We start from the raw sequence: 22,423 nt of genomic DNA, 5'->3' as shown, positions 1-22,423 counted from the left end.
TCTGCAGTTGTTGCAGACACACCAGGTGGGTTTATTTGTGACTTCAGGGCACAATGGAGGAGGATCAAGTTATTATGGATCCCACGCAACGTCTAGGCAAGTCCCGCCCTGCGAAGCAGCCCGATTGGTTGGGGTTAGGCATTGACCTTGAGTAGTAATGGTTAGGATAGCCGACTGGTCAGGGGATAGGACCTGAACAAATCGGGTTCCGTTACCTTGCGTAAGCATGGACGCCTGGCCAATAGTAGCGTGTGAATGCTATTGAAGGGCGGGCCTAGAAGTTGCGTGGGTTCCATAATAACGCAGGAGTATCTGCTGATGAATGAATTATATATAAGTGTACTGTACAAAATTCACATTTCTCAGTGTGTTAAATGGGATAGAAATAACATGTATTGTTGAACCTTTTTGACCTTTTCAGCTTCTTTTTCTCTGATATCTGTTACCAGTCCACAGGGATTATGCTAACATGCTAGCCTCAACAGAGATTTAGCTTTCAGCCTGCTACACATAGCTGAGAGTCTGTCGAGGAATATACTGCAGATGTTAATTAAGAATGAAAAAAGAAAATCAGTTCACAGAGAACTTGCCCTCCAGGTGAATTGTACAGTCCAGATTAACATGAGGCAGTAATCCTGCTGACCTTAGTGATAATTACCATTAGCAGAACTCCCATGGCAATGCTCTCTGCCTGTGATCTTAAGCCTGCATGGCATTATTTAGATTTCACATCCAAGTGAAAAAAGAGAATGTGATTGGCTTTGAAGCAAGATGGTTCGATTTCCAACAATCTACCTATGACCTGTGGGGATAGAACACATTACAGGAGAATACTAATAGTAAAGAGAATGCCCACTAATATATATAGACTTGTGACGGACTCTTTGTCTCTCACTGTATGTCCTCTCTTTCTTCCACTTTTTGGCTACCTAATCACTCGGTTCGGTGTTTGATCATTTTCATTTCTACGATTTGTCATTCGATAACATCAGCTTCGTCAACAAAACACAATGTACAATATATTTGTTTGCGACAAAACCTAAGCTCCTCTTTTCAAAAACACAACTGCAGAGACAAAGACTTTGCTTCTCTGCACTCCCTTGAACACAACTGATCTTGTTGCCTTTTATAACAGCGCTTTTTGCTTTATATACCTCGGCAAAACCTCCATAAATATCACCCACACTGCACACGCGCACACACACACACACACACACACACACCCTCACACACACACAAAATCGCAATCTCTCAGAGGCTTTACTACATAAGATTACAAGTGAAAGAGATGTGAGTCTGCAGCAAACCCCTCATCCCAATGTGCCACATAAAAAAGATAACTGTCTCTAATGACGGCTTCCCCGCCCTAATCAAGTGCTCGTAAACGCTGCCTAAAACATCACCGCAGAGCTGTCAAACCCCATTCAGTTGTGTGCTCGCTCGAATGCAAAGTGTTTGTCATGTAAGAATAAACTAAATGTTTATGAGAGCACAGCTTCTGTGATATTTGATGCCCGCAGTCCCGTCTATGAGGTTATGATGTCACTCATGGATGTATTATAAGAACTGGATACAGCGTTTGAGGCACATGAAGCCATCATGGAGCCAAAAATGACCCGGATTATCGGCGCTGCTTCCGCACTTGTGGCCCATAGAGCAGGCGCACTAGAGACCTCTGGCTACTTCCGGTTTAGCGCTCTAACTTGAGTAGGGATTAAAGGATTTAATCGTGTGGCTCTTCCAGACTTTCTAAATGTTATCAGACCGAATGGATTAAATTCTGATAGTAAAACAAGCCATTTCACAGGGCTTGTGGAGCTCAAAAAAATCTCTTTAGCCATATAAGGCTATGGAAAAAGAATTTGGGCCCCATGGTTTCATGTGACAGACACAGCATTTGTAATTCAACTATTTGGCCTCTATGTCAAATTGGCTTAAAAGCCTGGCACACTTCCTGGGGACCTCATTGAGCTGATGAATGCATTCAGTGGACTCTTTGGAGTGAAATACCACTGGTGTGATTTTACCTGCACAGAAATTCTCCATCATCCATATTCGTCCGCTTGTCGCGGAGGCAGCAGCTCCAGCAGGGGACCCCAAACTTTCCTTTTCCCGAGCCACATTAACCAGCTTTGACTGGGGGATCCCTATAATCCCTCCACCTACTCCTGGGTCTTCCCCGAGGCCTCCTCCCACCTGGACGTGCCTGGAACACCTCCCTAGGGAGGCGCTTCAACCACCTCAACTGGCTCCTTTCGACGCAAATGAGCAGTGGCTCTACTCCGAGCTCCTCACGATGACTGAGCTTCTCATCCTATCTCTAAGGGAGACGCCAGCCACCCTCCTGAGGAAACCCATTTCCGCCGCTTGTACCCTGGATCTCGTTCTTTCGGTCATGACCCAGCCTTCATGACCATAGGTGAGGGTAGGAACGAAAACTGACCGGTAGATTGAGAGCTTTGCCTTCTGGCTCAGCTCTTTTTTCGTCACAACGGTGCGATAGATTGAATGTAATACCGCCCCCGCTGCGCCGATTCTCCGACCAATCTCCCGCTCCATTGTCCCCTCACTCGTGAACAAGACCCCAAGGTATTTGAACTCCTTCACTTGGGGTAAGGACTCATTCCCTACCTGGAGTAGGCACTCCATTGGTTTCCTGCTGAGAACCATGGCCTCAGATTAAAGTGCGCTGATGAAAGTAACATGAAAGATGATAGTAACGCAAAAGTAGTGTAAAGCATTACAATTCAGAGACAGTAATATTGTAATATAACTAATTACTCTCAAATGATCAATAATCTATAATGTATTACATTTTGGAAGTAACTTGCCCAACACAGTATGCGAATGTTCTGATTAAGTTGGTAACGAAACATTCTCATATGTCAAAAAGGGGACCATATAGGAACATTCTGTTTACATCCCAAAGGTCCTCTTTGTAACGTTGCCACGTGACCATAAAATCACCAAAATGGAATTTGGTCATAAAAGTCATAAAAGGAACGTTGAACTGCAGCACTTTTATAACCAAAAGAGGACATTTTAGGAACATCACTAATGTTCCGTAAAGGTTTTGGGACGTTCGTCACCTTAAGAGAACTTTTAGGGAAAGCTAAACAAGCTCTTCCCTGTCAGTAATGGTGTGTATGTTAATAGTTTTGTCTTACTACTATACTATACTTTGACAATGTATAGAATTTGTGACACAGCTGAACCGTCATCCCCAGAAATAAAAGATAAACCCTATAGTTTCTGACTACGAGTGGGGCGCTGAGGGGTCAGGTTTTGCGGAGCAGGTTCCCATCAATGAAGAGAGAAAAACTAGAGCGCGAGTGTAATGAATCCGAGTGTAATGTGGTGTCGATGGGGTGTGTCGCTGAGTTGGTTTGAAGTGTGTCTGTTTTGTGTGAAGGACACCTAAAAAATCCTCGAGAAACACTTCTTAAATTGGTGTCAGTGTGACTGGCATTTAGACCTTCTGAACATTTCCCACAAGAATACTGGAGAGACTGCCTTCTATTTTTACAAGCCCACCCCCCCCCAACTCTGGAAGACCCTGCCCTGGATTGGAATGGCATGTTAGCTCGGTATTGTAAGAGCTTTTTCAATATTTTTAATTGGGCATTTAATGTAAGATAATGGTACATGATAATGGTCATATATTCCTCCATTTGTTTATTTGACATATTTTGTAGTTTGTTAATTAATTATTTACTGTTGTTCTATTATTATTGTGCTTGGCTATTTTCTTCATTTTATCCCATGACAGCAGGTAAAGCACTTGATGGTGTTATTGCAAGAAAGGCACTTGTTTTCATAATTATAACAAGGCCATTCACAGAGGAACAGGGCTCTTAGTCACATAGTGAATGCTTGGTTATTATGATCTAAAAAATCATAATAACATAGCATAATCTCAAACCAATGCCTCTAAAATGGCCATAGATTTGAGTCAGTACCTCTCTGACACTTGACAAAACTCCAAGATTCAAGGTTTTAGGGCTGATTAATTACAATCCCACTGTATCAGGTTGCAGTATATTTTCAGGGGGTGGCAGGAGGAAATTATTAATTATTATTAATTAATTATTATTAATAAATTCAGTATAAAGTTGAGTGAAGTAATATGATGTTTCCACATCAGCATTGGCTATTTGTAACCTGTAACCTGCTAATCCATATCCACTGGTAAGGTATTTGAATCTTCTTTTCCTCATCTTTTGATTGTCCTGCTGACTGTCCCCGAACCATAGATTTATTTATGGTCAACATTTCAAAAACGATCAAAGTTTGTCCCCTCATATGCATCTGTGGTTACGGAGTCACAGTGCCAATGTTATCTGCTATCTCCATGACTAAAATACAGCAGACAATGAGAAGACAATGATCCATTGAGTTGAATAGTTGATTTTAAATCAATGGTGATGTCAATGGGTTAATTGGACAGTACTGGCCAGACTGCCATAAAAATGTGGTGTATATTTACCCTGTTTACATACTGTACTATGGTTGAAGAAATCCAGGAAGTGTTACACCCTTATACTGCATGCAAGTTGTAGAGGTTGGGGTGAATGGTTGGTTGTGCAAAGCTCAGGACTTAGGTTTTGGCTATGGATTTGGTGAAGACCAGTGGTTTTGCTTCACGAACCTCCCCTTTACTTTGGTGAATTTCTGAGACTCTTTCTCTGTTTACCTTTTTAACAAAACCTTAGAGTGTGGAAAGAGAAGAGTACAGACGTTTCCACCCAGGTCAGGTTTGATTTTTTGTTTTGTGTGCGGCCCACTTTTCTGTGAGTTTAATTTGAATTCATCAATTCTCACACACCACTCCTGGAAACCATGTAAGCAATAAAGATGTTATTAAAGATGTGAAGACTCATTAACAGCTGCGTTATGATATTACATCAAAATTATATTTAGTCAAACATCCCATTTGTAAGATTAATTAAAATAAGTTAAACTACAGAAGCATATTCTCGACAAGAACCTGAGCTCTGAACAAATTAATATGATATTCAGCTATAAGATTTTCATTAGACTGCATATGAGAGTGAGAAGCACTGAAGTGTAAAATCATTCAGCCTGCACCATCTCATTTGAAGACTTTGAATGAGCATGTCTGCTCATGGCTCTGCTCCACCGTTGGTGACAACTGAGCCTTTTGAAATGCAGCATTCCTGAGCCACAATGTGATCTGTACCATTGATGGAAGTGGTAATGTGGTAATATTCACAGGAAAATCTCATTATATGCTTTACAGTAATTATATATTTTTTTCAGAAACCCTCAAACTTTGCCTTTGTTTGCCCAAATTGACTCCAAAAAAAAAAAAAAAAAAGGTATCAAAGTGCATTAAAGATCAGAAACCTTTCCTGTTGTGTTCCGTAAAGCTAAAAAAGAAAAATGGATTGAAAAATCCAGGGAAACCCATTAAAGAGCTTTCACAGAGAGACTCATTGGGCTACCATATTATATTTGCCTATTGTTAGTACAGATTAAAGAGCGAAAAGAAGACATTAGGTTGGACTGCATGGCTCTAAACCTTATCTTTAAACTTTCCATGCCGGGGTCACTTGAGGTCCATGTTAATAAAATGGTGGTTCTCCAGAATTGTTATCAAAGGACAGAAGAGAATAGAGGTATGAAGGCATGGTTCCAACTTGATTGGTGTGTTACAGCCATGACGTCAGCGGACAAAGCACAGCCACAGTAGGTTTGTGAAACATATAAGCCAAAACATTATATCCATTAGAACATCACATGTAAAACCAATCACAAGTCCTCTACTTCAGAGGTGCAAACTTAGGGTCATAGCATTGCCTAGCTTTTGTTATTATTATTGAGATGCACACATTCATAAAACTTTTTACTGGCTTGAGTCCCCTAACCCACTCTGGTGCAGATTGGAGGCACTTTCTTGTACCACATCTTCCTTATCTGCCCTGCTTTACTCCTCCTTACCTATGAAAATCAAACATTATACAGATAACCCAGCAGAGTTTAGCACTATACCAATCCGGCAGCAATTCAGACACCATTTTAAGTTCTTATCTGGATCAACCTTGGCTCCAATATGTAATAATCATTGATTCCCCTCTTCATTTTTAGATTGTTTTCTCTCACTGGTACAGAAAAGGTATTACGATTTTTTGCCTATGTATTATATTATAGATTTATTTTTTTCTAATTTGTCATCTACATTTGGACTACCTCCATCCCATCTTTTCTGATGTTTTCAAATGAGACGCTGTACTTTCACCATTTTTCCCAGTTTTCCATCACTCCAGCCCTATTTTCTTTAGATCCCCATTAAAGAGCATATATTTCTAAAAGTGTATAATTCCCTGTGTCGTTTAAAGATAGTGGTACTATTGAAGCTAAAACTAAAGGACAGGTGTCGGTACCCGATCCGTGCCGCCTGCACGATCTGTTCTGCGCATGTGCAAGATGTTCGCGCATGCACTGTTGTACGAGCATTTACGACACTGCCCGATCTGTTCCACGCTAGCCTCCACCGGGTTAGTTTAGCTAACGGCTAATTCGGCTAACCACTAACTGATTGTAGCGGTCTGCCGTTAGCCTCCACAGGCAAGCTAACGTTAGTTTAGCTAACAGCTAATTCGGCTAACCGCTAGCTGACACAGCATGTAAACTTTAAAAGACCCTCAAAATAAAACTTGAAAATAAACGTTAACATATATAACAGCTGTTACATCAGTTCTACTTGTGCTCATTTAAAATACAATCTCTCAATACTTGTCTTTATTGTTATTACTGTAAAGTCTTAATTTAGATGTAGCCTGCTTTTCCTATTAAGTTTGACTTAACATTATTTTAGACCGAATCTAGCTGTCACCTAGCGGTCAGCCAAATTAGCTTTTAGCTAAACTAACGTTAGCTTCCTGGTGAACGCTAGCGTGGAACAGATCGGGCAGGTCGTAAAACAGTATTATCATCTATGCATGCGTGAACATCTTGTGCATGCGCAGAACGGATCGTGCAGGCGGCACGGATCGGGTACTGACAACAACAGAAGCTGGACATGTGTAGTGGGAGGTGGCCACAGACCAGGGGCGGAGCAGTCTTCTGGGGCTCCAGCCCAGAGCATTTAGATCTTTTAGGATTTTTAAATTAACTTCAGTTTGTGTCATTTCCCCTCAGTCTGACTGGACCAACGTGGTCTGGTTTCAGAACGAAAAAGACAGTTGAAGAACAATAAGATACAAAATAGAATGTAAAAAAGCAAAAACAAAAAAAATATCAAAAGCATCAAAAAAGCGGCAAACGTCAAAGAAAATTAGAATGGTTTCAGAATGATAAAGACAGTTGATGAACAATTAGATACAAAATAGGATGTCGCCTCTACAGGAGGATTCTTTTCCTTGGTAACTATCATGTTTTTTCCAAAATGATGTATAGATTTTTAGGCATTCGATTATCAAATGGCTTGAAAAGTGAAAACTGCTTATAGCTGCTATAAATGCTTCAGGAACCTCTCTAGGTTTCAGCTGAACCCCAAAGGTTTACCACGTCTGGCTCCGCCCCTGGTACAGAGTACATCCTGTGCTCGACTCAACCTTGTACAATTTAAATGTGCTCTAAGCGATGTCACGCGTTTTTTAGGCTACAACAGTGCGTGGAAGCACGGAAGGGATGGAGAGGGGACGGGATGAGGAGGAGGAAGGGGCGAGCTAGCCTTGTTTTGTTTGAAAATAGTTTGAACGTCAACAAGAAGTGCCGTCACCCAACATCGCTTAGAGCACCTTTATGTATTGCACATGGCTCATCTCTCCAAATAAATACAGTAGATGTCATTACCCCTTCTGCAATCTAAGTCATACTTTTCCTATGTTCAGAATTATATAACTATTAGGATGTTGTTCAATGTCAACTTGAAACCATGTCCACTTTTTTGGAACACCTAATGAAACCCTGGCTCTTAACTCCAAAGAAAACAAGCAATTGCAGCCATGCGTATCATACTGTTACATTGGAACTCTGCCAAGAGTCCTTCTATATCCCAATGGCATGAAAAGGCCATGCTTTTTCTAAAACTTGAGAAAATAAAAATCCACCCCTGAAAAACACACCCAAGTTGCGGATTCTCACGGTCAGAAACCCACACAGTGAAATACACACAGCAGAGGTATTAATTTAAACAGGCGTATTAGTCACTTGCTTTGACATAAGCCCCTTGGTTATTAACATTAAAGCATGGATTTAATTAGCACAGTAATTTGCCAGCAGTAGTGTTATAAGTAAGGCTGTTCCTGTAAGGTATTTGCTCATGCTCGTTGACTGCAGGGAAATGAGGAATAGTTTGATTGTAACGTTAGTATATCCAGCATCCGTGGTCAGAAACCCACACTGAAATACACAGGTATTCATTTCCAAATAAGCATATTATTCACGTTAGCCCGCTGCGGACGACATGCTTGACTCAGTCAGAAGAGCCATGAAGCCCCGCCCCCTTTGCTGGACAGAGCCATGTATGCTTGTTTCTTCACAGTTTATTAATATTGAACTTGTAGCCTGGGAAAACCCTGACGAACTTCTGGCAAATTTGAGATTTGCTCTGCAAGTCAGTCTGGCCAAGAGCACATTCAAGCCCATTTCCAATTTTTCCAAATCGAGGCACCAATCACAACAGTTGAGGCGGGCTTTACGCGATGACAATAGCGCAGCGAAGGCAAGCAGCTTTTTGTTTACATTCAACATGACGGTCACCGCTTTGGCAGCAACCCATTGATGCCGCTGTCGCTGCTACGTCACCTATCTATCCAATTGCACCCAGAGGCATTTGAGTGGCGTCCCTTGGTGACGCCCCTTTGGAAATGCGCTGCGAATTAAGCTTGCCCAGACCCACTCTCAGTTACAACCAGAGGTGTCAAGTAACGAAGTACAAATACTTTGTTACCTTACTTAAGTAGAAATGTTGGCTATTTATACTTTACTGGAGTAATTATTTTACAGCAGACTTTTTACTTCTACACCTTACATTTTCACGCAATTATCTGTACTTTCTACTCCTTACATTTTAAAAATAGCCTCGTTACTCCTATTTCAGTTCGGCTTGTTTTCATTCCGGCTTGTCATCGTTCAAAAAAACACACACACAAAAAAACCTACCCAGATAAATCTCGCCATCCGGATAGAGTGAATTTGATTGTGGTTGGATGAGAAGAATAAACATATACCATTCCGACACCCTATTGGTTTGTACGCGATCCATCGCACCTGCACAGACCCGTTGCTAATACGGCACCAGTGCCTTAACGACCATTATCTACCAGACCAAATAGCAACGTGGATTTCGGTGCCTTATGTAGGTGCCACTGAAATGGCTGCGCTTCTCTCTGATGCTCCGAAAACGGACGTTAGAGGGAACTTAAACATCGTAGCACAGGACGCTAGTTAACACTACACTCGACAGCAGGTAACGTTAGCCTACCGTTAGCTACCAGCTGGAGTAAACACGGTTAAAATGCTGACAGCTAAACAATGTAAAAGTGTGTCTGTATTACCGGATGTCACGTTCCGCCCCTATGTCAAGTTATTGTTTTGTTGTAGATTCTCATTTTGTCAGGTTTTTCACATTTCCTATTTTATTGTGAAGGTTCCCTGTTTTCCCTTGTGTTGTCTAGTTACTTCCTGTTGTTTCCTTTTCCCGCCGTTAGTGATTATCTATCGCCGCCCTAATGTTTTGCACCTGTGTCTCATTGTCTTCTCTGTTTAGTGTATTTAAGTTCAGTCTTCCCCTTACCCCAGTGCAAGATCGTCTGTTTCCCCTGTGTACAGCCTTTGAGCGTTTATTCCTAGTGTTCTGAGTTATCTTCCTGATTGTTTTCCATGGATTTTGACCACTGCCTGTATTTTGGATTTTCCCTTTTGCCTGCCGTTTTTGGACACTTTTGCCAATAAGTTTATTCTGACTGTTTTAATAAACTTTTGGCATTTTACATACCTGAGTCGTGTATTTGTGGGTCCATACATCTGTGAGCTTGATACCGGACTGTAGCTGCCGTTGTCTGAAAAACACAGAAGAGATGTGTCACCTTTTTCAGCCCTTCTGAGTTTGCAGGTATGATTTTAATATATACATTATATCATTATGGCCTGCACTATAGGCCCCTGTGGGGCGGGCTAAGCTTTTGTCCTTAATGGTATTTTTTTCCCCTTACATTACTGTTACTTTCATACTTTAAGTAGTTTTGAAACCAGTACTTTTACACTTTTACTTGAGTAAAAAGTTTGACTTGATACTTCAACTTCTACAGAAGTCTTTTCAAACCCTAGTGTCTATACTTCTACTTGAGTAATGAATGTGAATACTTTTGACACCTCTGGTTACAACTGAGAAGGGTCTGGTGTCAACAACATCGTATGAACGGTACTCGAGATTTGTGAATGACAGACAGCCGGACATACACAGAGATTCCTTGCTTTATAGATAAATACAAACCTATTAACCCTTGTGTTGTCTTGCTGTCGACTATGAACTTGTTATCCTTCTGGGTCAAAATTGGAAATCAACTTTTTTTGTCGCTTTTTAACGCTTTTTCAAATTAAATGTCAATGAAAGTAGTTTATATGACATTATACCTAATGTTTGAGTTAAATAAAGCAGAAATTATGAATTATTTTGCCTAATAGTTAATATCAGAAGATGTTGAGTGGTATATGTCAAAGATTAGTAAGAATACTGTTTTGAAACCATTTAAATGTTTTCAAATGCTATAAAACTGAATAAAACACTCAAAATTAAAAAAAAATTAATAATTTTACCAGTTTCAACTGTCGTAATTTTTTACTTGTCACTGAAACTACAGTACCTAAAGTAATAATTATTTTTATTATTTTATATAAATAATTATATATTATTTATAATATCATTATTTTTGGGGCAATTTGGTTTAGAGAAACCCATATTTGTGATATAAAAAAAAATGGGTCAAATCTGACCCGAGGACAACACAAAGGTAGACCTTCCTCCACAGCGCTCCGGAGGAGGGTCTGGCTAGTCCACACAGCTTTCTGGGATGGCAGAAAAATGTGCTCTGGTTTATTGGCATTTCTTTAAACCAATCACAATCATCATGGGCAGCACTAATGCCAGACGGAGCAACAGCGCCTCTGCAAATTGGCCTCGGGAAGGAACTTGTATTGGTGGAACGTGTGTACGTTCAAAAGTTGTTTTAGTAGTGCGAGAGAAAACTCAGATTGGACAGATAGTCTAGCTAACTGTCTGGATTTACCCTGCAGAGATCTGAGGAGCAGTTAGCCATAGTCCTCAGAAATCCACCGCAGTTTAGAATAACAACACAAAGAAAGCGGAAGGTGATGGACATCCGGCCGAAATGAAAGACATCCGCCGGAATTTCCGGTGGCAGCGGAGCAATCCCGGAAGCGGGAGGTCGTGGATGTAGACTACGGGTTAAAGTACCATACAACGCGCCAAATCCCTCACTACGCAGTGAAACACAACCTGAAGGTACTGGTTGTGAATGTCGTTGTTAAATCTCCTTTTGATGATGTCACTGGGATGTTTTAGGCTACACAGCAGTGCCCATCTTTCTCTCACTAAAGTGAATGTCACCTCTGTCTCTTCCTGTGGATGAAGCCCTGGAAGAATCTGACGAGTCCCAGCATGCCCGGCCAAACTGTGCAACCAGCTGCTCCAATCATCTCCATTAGACAGCAGATGAATTTCAGCGTCACTAAGAGGGGAAAAGGCAGCTGCAGCTGATGGCGTATTTATCCTTTAGTTCTTAGTAGCTCACAGGCGTCAGCTAACACTCAATTTAGTTTATTGAAAAGAGTGCCCACTTGGTCACAGGTTAAAAAAATACAAAAAAGGTCAGGATGAAAGAAACAGTCAATTAACCCTCTGAGGACAAAAGAAATATCCGGCACGTCCAAACAATGTTTGACAAAACTCTGACTCAAAAAGCGATATTACAAAATTTCATTTCAGACTACTCTTTTAATCATATATAACCCAAGACTTTGGTAAATTCATTTCGAGCACCGAAACAATTCGTACCACACATCATAAGTTATAGTTTGTTTTCAAAAGAGATTTGAGGACTTTCAAAAAGCCAACATCCACGTTTCAGCTTTAGCTCCAAATTATCTCTTTACACGTTGCTCTAGAGAAAATGAGGCCGAGACTCTACGGAAAGCTGAATTTGTTCTGAACATTTTGATATGAAACATATGGGGATCAGTTACATGCAAATACCCTAAAAGGGATGTAAGAAGATAATGTGACAATGCCCTTAGACCTCAAAGGGTTTTAAAGTGGAGAAGCAATGTTAGAATAAAAGCAAAAAATCTCTCTTTTCCTTTTATGGCACAACATTTTTTTGTAGTTTCAGTAGTAACCTCTACAAAATTAAGAAAAATCTAGTTACATGTACTTGTCCACAGCTCAACATAGCCAATACGTCTAGCATCTAATATCCACAGTGACTACGTGCCTCTCATGAAGCACATACTAATATAATACACTCACTGCATCATCATTACATAGCCCAGGTGTAAAAATCACCTTTCACCTATCACCTTTCAGAGGGTTCCTGAAGGAAATCAATCTGGAATGTATTTCTGCAATAAATTGTCATTTCTGGTTGGTATCCCTGCAGATTCATGTCTCTGTTGCCTCGGAGGCACCCATGAGGGATGCAATTCACAAAATGTCTTTTGCACTTTCTCTGGTGAATGTACGAATAGTCTCGCATTGCCAGACCCATCTCCACAGCGCTGCGGAGTAAGGTTTGGCGCCTCCACGCATACATTTCTGTATAGGAGGAAAAAAAACCACGCTCTGGGTTGTTTCGCATTTTTTTTTTTTTTTTTTTTTATAACTTTTATTTGTCAAGTGCAAGAGTCAGACATAGATTGCATACAGGATGACAATATCTTTTTCTTTTTCATGAACTTAAATGAACAACATCCCCGCCCCCCTCCCGTCCTCCTCCCTCCCCTCTCCCTATGAATAAGTATGTAAAAATAATTGAAAAGTTAAACAGTAATAAAAAAAAAAAAAAAAAAAAAAAAAAAAAAAAATTAAGCTGTGTGTTGTGTACTTGGACATACAGTTATATACACCTATTCATTAATTGTACAAAGTAAATATCAGTCAATCAGTAGCCGCTTACTCCTCAGTCATCAAAGCAAGTCATCCGTCATTTGATGTGTCCTAGAGTGAACATGTCATGGGGGCTATCTGCCGCTGGCAGACCGGAGCAAAGGGAACGGTACGTATATAACCATGCAGTGAGACTCTACAAAGATACTTCCCGAGCTGGCATCCTATCTAGATAGTTAAGTAGTGGTCTCCACTGAGTATAGAACCTGTCCGATGACCCTCTAAGTGAGAACTTTATCTTCTCCAGTTTTAGGAGGCCTAAAATGTCGTGAAGCCAGACTTTGATTGATGGTGGTTGGGGAGACTTCCACAGTAGCAGAATTCTCTTGCGAGCAATAAGAGAGGCGAAGGCAATTACGTTATTTTGAATGGCTGTGGTACGGAGGTCGTCTGGGGGCTTGCCGAAAATAGCAACATGTGGGGTAGGAGTTAAAGTTATCCCCACTATATCTGAAAGTGTTGTAAAGACTAGTCGCCAGAATTCAGACAACTTGGGGCATGCCCAAAACATGTGTGCAAGATTGCATGGAGTCTGTGAGCATCTACTGCAATTCTCATCAAATTTGTCTGGGTAGAGCTTTGATAGTTTGTCCTTACTATAGTGTAACCTATGGAAGACTTTAAATTGTATTAGTGACAGTCTAGCACAGCTGGATGACGAGTTAACAACCCCCATGGCTCCCTCCCAGAAGACCACAGAGAGATTCAGTTGGAGTTCTGACTCCCAGCTAGTCTTGATCTTATGTAGAATAGATTCATTGGCTGGGGACAATAAATTATAAAAATAGGAGATATGGCTCTTTGTCAGGGTTCGAGCCTTGAGAGCCAGGTCCATCCCGCTGGGTGTTGGTACCTGTGGGAATGACGTGGCGTGTGTCTTCGCAAAATCCCGCAACTGGAAGTAACGGAAAAAGTCAGATTTATGTAGATTGAAGGTAGAGATTAATTGGTTGAAGCTCGCAAATATACCGTCGATGAACAGGTCTCCCAGACTACGTAGTCCATTATTTTCTAAAACTGAGAATCGTGGATCAATCTTTGCTGGGATGAACAGGTGATTATTGCAAATAGGAGTTGCTAGAGGGAGGGTGAGCCATCCGAAGTGGTGTCTTATTTGCGTCCAAATTTTAGAGTTCCAATAACAACCGGATTAGAGGTAAAGCTCGACGGGAGAGGGGCAAGGCGCCACACGTTAGAGCTAACAGCGACGAGGAGCAGGAGGCTGCCTCACTCTGACACCAACTGGATTGAGGGAAGTAAACCAAGATATGATCTTATGCACGTTAGTTGCCCAGTAATAGCCAATCAGATTGGGTAGACCCAGTCCCCCAGCCGATCTATCCCTACAAAGTAGTGCACGACTTGCCCTTGGTCGTTTACCAGCCCAGATGAATGATGAAATAATGTAATTTATAGCTGTGAAAAAGGACTTGGGAAGGAAGATGGGCAGACATTGAAAAACATATAAGTATCTCGGTAACACATTCATTTTTATAATTTGTATCCTACCAGCCAAGGACAACGGCAGGTAATTCCATCTTTGCAAATCGGACTTGACCGTCGCTGTCAATGACGTTAGATTTTGCTCTTGCATTGTTCGTAAGGATCGTGTAATTGTAATGCCAAGGTATTTAAATCCTGTGTTAGCTATTTTAAATGGTATACTTGATGGTGATATGTCTACAGCTAATCGGTTGATTGGGAAGTATTCACTTTTCGAGATATTTAGCTTATATCCGGACAGATTACCGAAAGAGTTTAGCAGAGTCAGGATACGTGGGATGCTTACCAAAGGGTCACTTACATAGAGGAGCAGATCATCTGCATATAGCGAAACCTGATGTTTTATCCCCCATCTTTCAATCCCTCCAAGTCCCTCCTCCATTTTCAAAGCAGCTGATAGTGGTTCAATTGCTAGGGCAAATAATAAGGGGATAGCGGGCACCCCTGTCGTGTTCCCCGAAAAAGGGGGAACGGAGTAGAACGTTGGTTGTTCGTGCAAACAGAGGCACAGGGGGAGGAGTAGAGTAATTTGACCCATGAAATTAAGTTAGTATTAAAACCAAACTGTCTCAGGGAAAAGAAGAGATAGGCCCACTCCACCCTGTCAAAGGCCTTTCGGCGTCAAGGGATATTATTACTTCCGGGACGTTAGAGGAACACGGCGAGAGGATGACGCCGAGAAGTCTTCTTATGTTGGAGTATGAGTGTCTGCCCCTATAAATCCTGTCTGGTCTTCGGAGATGATCCTGGGCATGACAGATTCCAATCGCCGAGCTAGGATTTTCGCGAGTATTTTAACATCTACCGGGAGAAGTGATATTGGTCGATAAGAAGCGCAGCTCAGTGGGTCCCTACCCTTCTTATGAATTAGGGAGATGGAAGCTTGCATAAGAGTGGATGGCAGGGTGCCGCATTGAAATGAGTGGTTAAACATTTCGAGTAATAGTGGAGCCAACTGGTCCGAGAATTTTTTATAGAACTCGACCGGGTATCCGTCGGGGCCTGGGGATTTGCCACTGTTCATTGAATGTATCGCTTCTTTAATTTCTGAGAGAGTGAGAGCCGCGTCTAGTCTCAGATTGTCCTCGGGTGACACTTTCGGCAAGTCCAATTTTTCAAAAAATTATTTAGTTGGTTTTCATCTGCGAGGGACTCTGAGGCATATAGTTGGGAGAAGAATGATCTAAAAAATGTCATTAATTTTGTCCGGGTCAGAGGTCATTGAGTCTGATTCATCAGTTATCTGAGTAATTTGATTAGATGCTGTTTTTGCCTTCAGCTGATGAGCCAAAAGGCGTCCAGCTTTGTCACCATGTTCGTACACCGACCCCCGAGAGCGAAGGAGAAGCTGTTCAGCCTCAGAAGTGAGAAGAAGATCGAGTTCCGTTTGGAGTCTTAGTCTTTCTTTATATAGATCCGGGGAGTTTGCAAGCGAGAGCGAGTTATCTAGCTGTGCAATGGCTTCCCCCAACTCCTTCTGCCGAAGCCTGCGCAATTTATTCGTATGTGACATGAGAGAGATAATTTTACCCCTTATGTAGGCTTTGAGAGTGTCCCATAATGTGGACGGGGAGGTTTCATCATTCTTATTAGTTTCACAGAAGAAAGTGATAGATTCAGAAATATGTTTGCAAAAGTTGGCATCTGCCAGCGAGAGAGGGTCCAGCCTCCAATGTCTGAATCCCCTTGGTTTCATACTAAAGTGAAGGTCTAAGACCACGGTGGCATGATCCGACACGGTTATGGGCAAGTACTGGGCGGAGACGATCGCTGGAATGAATTTTTTATCTATTAAGAAGTAGTCTATGCGCGAGAATGAGCGATGTGCATGGGAGAAAAAAAAGAATATTGTCTTACTGAGGGATGCGAAAATCGCCATGGGTCCACCAATCCATATTGACTCATAAATGTGGAAAAAGCCTGGGACATTTTCATGGCTGAGGTTGATCGTAGACTAGACCTGTCCAATGTTGCATCGATCACACAGTTCATGTCCCCTCCCATTATCAGAAGGTGAGAATCAAAATTTGGAATGGTAGCAAACAGTGAACTCACAAAGTTATGGTCGTCCCAATTGGGAGCATAGACTGATACCAGGATTACCTGTTTTCCGTATAACGTACCGGTAACAATAACATAGCGACCGTTTGAATCCAACATTACTCTATCTGAGATGAAATGAACATCTTTTCGAATTAGTATAGCCGTGCCCCTAGTTTTTACATTGAATTGGGAGTGGAAAGTCTGGTCAATCCAAGGTCTATTTAATTTTCTATGGTCAGAGTTACATAAATGCGTCTCCTGAAGAAACATTATGTCCGCATTTAGGCTTTTGATATGGGTCATAACTTTTGTACGTTTGACTGCAGCGTTTAGCCCACCAGTATTTAGTGAGCTAATCCTCACAGCCCGTCCGCCAGCGGCACCCCCCTTGGTTACACTAGCCATGGTTCAGCGTCCTGTGGTAAGGTTGTCAGGTCAGTCTTAAGGAGTAAGCCGCAAACAGCGAGTGAAATCTTCTGTACAGACATAGCCCAATGTAAAATGAATACGCACATAGCACACAACTCAAAATAAACAAAATCAAGTGAATACATCCTTCCCCATCCCTTCTCCCCTACCCTATTTATCCAAACTAAACCCAAGTAATCATACTTCCCTTTCTGCGTCGTCTTCCTTCTTTTCTTTTTATTCTATTCGTCCCAGCTCCCGCAGCTGTAAAGAGCCCGTTGGGACCCCTATATTAATGAACGTGAACCTTGAACATATTTTTCTAGTTTCTAGATAACAAGATGGTCTGAATACCAACAGTGATCCAGAGGTAACAATGTGATTGATAAACAATTAAAAGTAATGTAGAGTAAAACTAAAGCACAGGGTATTAATCACTTAGAAATAAATAAACATTGAGTGGACTGCAGAGGTTATAATAATCATTTATAACCATATATTAGCTTGGCAACCCTCTAACTTAAATATGAAAAAAAAAAAAAAAAAAAAAAAAACAGTACAAGCTATTATAGTCTTTGGTTAGCTTCAAATTAGAGTTAAGTGAAATGTAATACCCAACATCGGCTTCCCCCGCTGAGCTAGGTATAGGGCTAGTACGGCACAACAGTTAAATGGTAAACCTCAAGCTTAGGCCCCACAGACCGACTAGCCTTTAGGCCTCTTTGAAATAAGCACAATAGCTCACTTAATATATCGTCCTTGTAACAGTAACGGGTGCTAAAGCTCAGCGGGTTCCCATCTTAATCGTTAGACTCACCAATACAAAAGCAGCTCCTCCTGTAAGGGAGCTAGGTTAGCATGGTCCACATTAGCTGCGGATAAAGTAGCAGTCACACTAATCGGGCAACGGGGCATGTTTATATTTGGCCGCGAAGGTGGTGGCTTCCTCGGGAGATGAGAACCTCTTCTTCGCTCCGCTCTCCAGAGTGATCTGTAAGCGGGCCGGGAAGAGAAGCGCCGACCGAAGAGCGAGGTTGTAAAGGTCGGCCATCACCGTTCGATATTTAGCCCGTTCCCCGGCGACTTCTGGCGTGTAGTCCTCGAAGATCTGGATTGGTGACCCTCGGTACTGAAGTTTCCCACGTCTCTTACGGGCCTCCCGAATGATCATCTCCTTGATCTGATAGCGATGAAGGCGAAGAATAACCGGCCTGGGCCGCGAGCCGGGTTGTGGTTTAGCGGTGAGCGTTCTGTGTGCCCGATCCAATTCAGGAGGAGACTGGAGGATCTGGCCGCCAAGTACTTCAGATAGTAGTTCGGCGAAAAAGCTCGTGGGCCTGGGTCCCTCGATTGATTCTGGGAGGCCGATTATTCTAATATTATTCCTGCGGCTGCGATTCTCAAGATCGATGGCCTTCGTTGTTAGCCTAGCGTTGCTATCTGCTAATGCAACACACCTCTCCTCCAGTGCTTGAATTCGTTGGGCTTGCAGCTCAGCGTGAGATTCCAGTGAGACCATTCGCTGGCCATGTTCTGTTATCGTTGTCTGCATCTTGTCGAGTCTCAATTCCAGAGTAGCGAATGTAGTTTTGAAGTCGGCTGCGATGCTAGCTCTGTGGTCTTCTAGCATATTGGCTATGCCAGCTAGCGCCACGCTGTTGCCCGCAGGAGAGGCGTCTGCCTCAGTCTTTTTAGGCGCTTTTGATGCTTTTGACATTTCTCCAGGGTGCTCAAGGTTCTAACGTTAAGTCTTCCACTCTCAGTTGGTCGGGGTCTTAAGGAAAAAGTAAATTTTCAAAGTAGCTGGTGCGGGAGCCCGAGACAACGCCGCTTTCACATGCTCACCCAAACCGGAAGTCCTGTTTCGCATTTCTTTAAACCAATCACAACCGTCGTGGGCTGTGAGCTCAAGACACAGAGACGGTGGCCCTGCAAAATAGTCTCGGGAAGGAACTTGTTTTGGTGGAACATTTGCACCCCGCAATAGAAAACGCCACTTACAATATTAAACAAAGTTAACTGTTCACACAATACAGTAACGTGAGCTTTTTAAAAGTAGCTGGAGAATCGGTCCCAAAACGTTCCAGTTAGAGAGTGAATGCCGTAAACATATTCTTTGTAAATCTTTACAATCATTCCCCGAAAGAACCAAGCAGGCTTGCCTTGTTGCACCAGAGGCGATTTTAGACCCTTTTTTATAACTTTCATCCCAGCTGCCCAAAAAATTTGAATAATAAAAATACAATTATTTTTTTGTAATAAATTGTAATGCTTTTATGAACTTGTCTGTTAGTGACAGAGGACAAACAATTACAGGTTCAAAGAAATATCCTGTGTCGCTGTCGCCAATGCTATGCACCTGTAACCCAGTCCATTTATTTATTGTTTACACCTCATTTCATTTGATTCTGGTAGTCCATAAAGGGACTTTCATAGTTTTTTCATATGTTCAATATTTTGCATTTATCCTCAGTTTTAATATCAAGTGAAATTACTGATTACTGATTTAACGGGGTGGGGGTTAACACTTTTGCAAGGCACTGTATCCGTGTCACATTCTCATTAGGGGCTGAGCCCCCTAAAGGTCTGATCCTAGAGTTGCCCCTGTGGTGCACCATCAAAATGTTCTCCAAAACTTGACATTTTAAGCGTGTAGTTTGCTAGCTCGAAGTTTGTTGTTGTTGTTTTCCGAAACGAACCGAGTTTTGCAAGTCGAGGGACATCCGGCCGCGGGGATTATCCAGGAAATGAACTATCGTCGATCTAGACTAATGTATGCATGATGAAGAAAACGTACTTACATGCAACAATATCCAGGTATGTATACACCATTTATATCCTACCCTCTTAACCATGAGATCAATTAAATAATATACTATAACCCCTGGCTTACTTAACATTCTGGAAATGACTCTCTCAAAGTCCAAAACTAACAGCCAAGTGCCATCAGAAATCAAAAGTGAGAGTGACTTCGGTGTCATTGACTCCAGCTCTTCAGCTAAAAAAGTATTGACCCCGCTCAGCTCTGCCATGTAAGAGGAATACAAAAAAAAACATGGCAGTCTCAAACACCCACTCAGTTCTTCGAAGTATCTCAAGGGAACTTCACATTTTTAACCTCATTTCAATTCAGTGACCTTTTTTGCTGGAGCGGTCACAGATTGGATCCGTTCCTGGGAGAGATTGCTTCCTGAATGGAAATGGGTGACCATGTCAGAGCAGAGGCTTTGTTCCCCCTCTGTTCTCATGAAAGAAGGTTGGTTTGCTTTTATGGGATGTTCCTGCTCCTCAACACTCAACTTTATCAACTTCAAATTCACATTTATACTGCCTATTTTTTGGGGGGGTAATTTAATTCTGCCCGGGTGATTTTTTCCCCCTTACCAGTGACACTACTGTATGTTGAAGAAATTACACATACAGTAAACGTGTACGTTCAAAAGTTGTTTTAGTTGTGCAACAGAAAAGTCAGATTGGACAGATAGTCTGGCTAGCTGTCTGGATTTACCCTGCAGAGATCTGAGGAGCAGTTAACCATAGTCCTCAGAAATCCACCGCAGTTTAGAACGTCAACACAAAGGAAGAGGAAGGGGACGGACATCCGGCCGAAAATGAGCAATCCTGGAAATTAAATGGCATTGATATAGACTAGTTTGTATGAATTGTTTCCATTAATGTTGGTTGCACATAGATCACTATGTCTTCCTTATAAATATTTCCATTTCATTTTCACTCAACTTAGACATGTTTATCTGGGAAAAGTAAATTTTTTAATGAACGAACAGTTGGAAAGCCATAAGGGACTGTTTGTTTTTTATTTAAGGGACTACCGGAGGAGTTTTGGTATCTTAAGTCAAAATAGACTTATAAATAGACCCTCCCTTCGCCAGCAATACATTTTTCTATGACCCTCCAAAATAATTGGGAAAAGAGGCATGACCCTCCCCAACAATGTATTGACGCCTTCTGTACTGGTTTGCGCTTGGCAAAGATGTATAGATAGCCACTGTTTTTTTTACAATCATGACATACATGACTTAATCTCTGCTTTCTCATCTTACACATCACCCTCCACCAAGATGGTGGCCATTTCAGTAGATTTACTCGCTATGAGAAAATGAACTGCAGTTTTATTTGACAGTCAGTGTGTTCAATGAGTTTACATATTTACATTTACAGCGGAGCGGAGATTTGAAGGTCCTCAAATGATTTGAGGACCTTCAAATCTCCGCTTGGTATGTGCTAATTCTCTTTTGTTTTAAAGTGTCGATAATTTCGGGCCTATACAATCTTTTTATTTCATCATATAGACCTACTTACTGCTGTAATCTGGTAGTCGTGGCATCATGATACCGGCGCGGATTCAGTGCTCCAGGGGCAGAGATCCCCACATGGCAACTGCCTTTAGGTGCTCTTGGTAGGTCTGTTAGTTGTGTGAAACCGTGTGTGTGTGGGGAGTGGGTGATAGAGCGAGGGAGAAGTGAGAGAGTGACGGCGATTAGCTTCAGAGCGAGTACCGACTCACAAAGTGTCTCCCCTGTGCTTTCTGACCACGGTGGGAAATCTCTAGCAGGAAAAGTTCACCTTCTCCTTGATTTCATGTTGTTTACGGAGAAGGAGAACCAGGAAATGAGTCGGGGGGGGTAAATGCAACGCTACCAAGCCACGTCCGTGCGACGTGTAGTTAAATTGTTTGAGAAGTGTGCGTAGGGTCCGGCGTAGACGTGGAGGGGTCTGCGTGGGTACGCAGTCGATTCGATGCAGAAATATAAAAAGGCCTTTAGGTTTTTGTGCTTCCAGCTAGAGGTCCACAGTGCAGTTTTTGTTGGGTCAGACCCATCTGCTAGCGATGGGGGGCCAAGACTGAGAGCTACATAGAAAAATATGCACCAAACAAGCCACTGTGAAATGTTGCTGTTTTCATGAATACAAAAGTTGAGTGCCCCCCCTCCCCCAGACTAAAAAACTTTTCATCCGGTGGTCCATTAAACTATACCCAACAATATAACGGCCCAGTCCAGCTGAAATGACTGGAACAACAAACACACCACTGTTTGGATCGTTTCCAGTTTCTAAAATGTGAGGATTTTTCTGCATTGAGTACTTGAATTTTTATTGTTAGAACACATTTTCCTGATGATACAGACTTTAAGTTAAGTAACATTTTCAATGCAGGACTTTTAGTTGTGACAGACACACACACACACACACACACACACACACCATGGCCAATATATGATTTAATTCATGTATTCATTAGATTGTTTGTAGATTTATCATTACAACCCAAGACAGCAGGTCTTTGCCGATGGAGACCGA

The sequence above is a fragment of the Perca flavescens genome, chromosome 4 (assembly GCF_004354835.1).
Source record: "Perca flavescens isolate YP-PL-M2 chromosome 4, PFLA_1.0, whole genome shotgun sequence".
Taxonomy (NCBI): Eukaryota; Metazoa; Chordata; class Actinopteri; order Perciformes; family Percidae; genus Perca; species Perca flavescens.
This window is presented reverse-complemented; position numbering follows the sequence as displayed.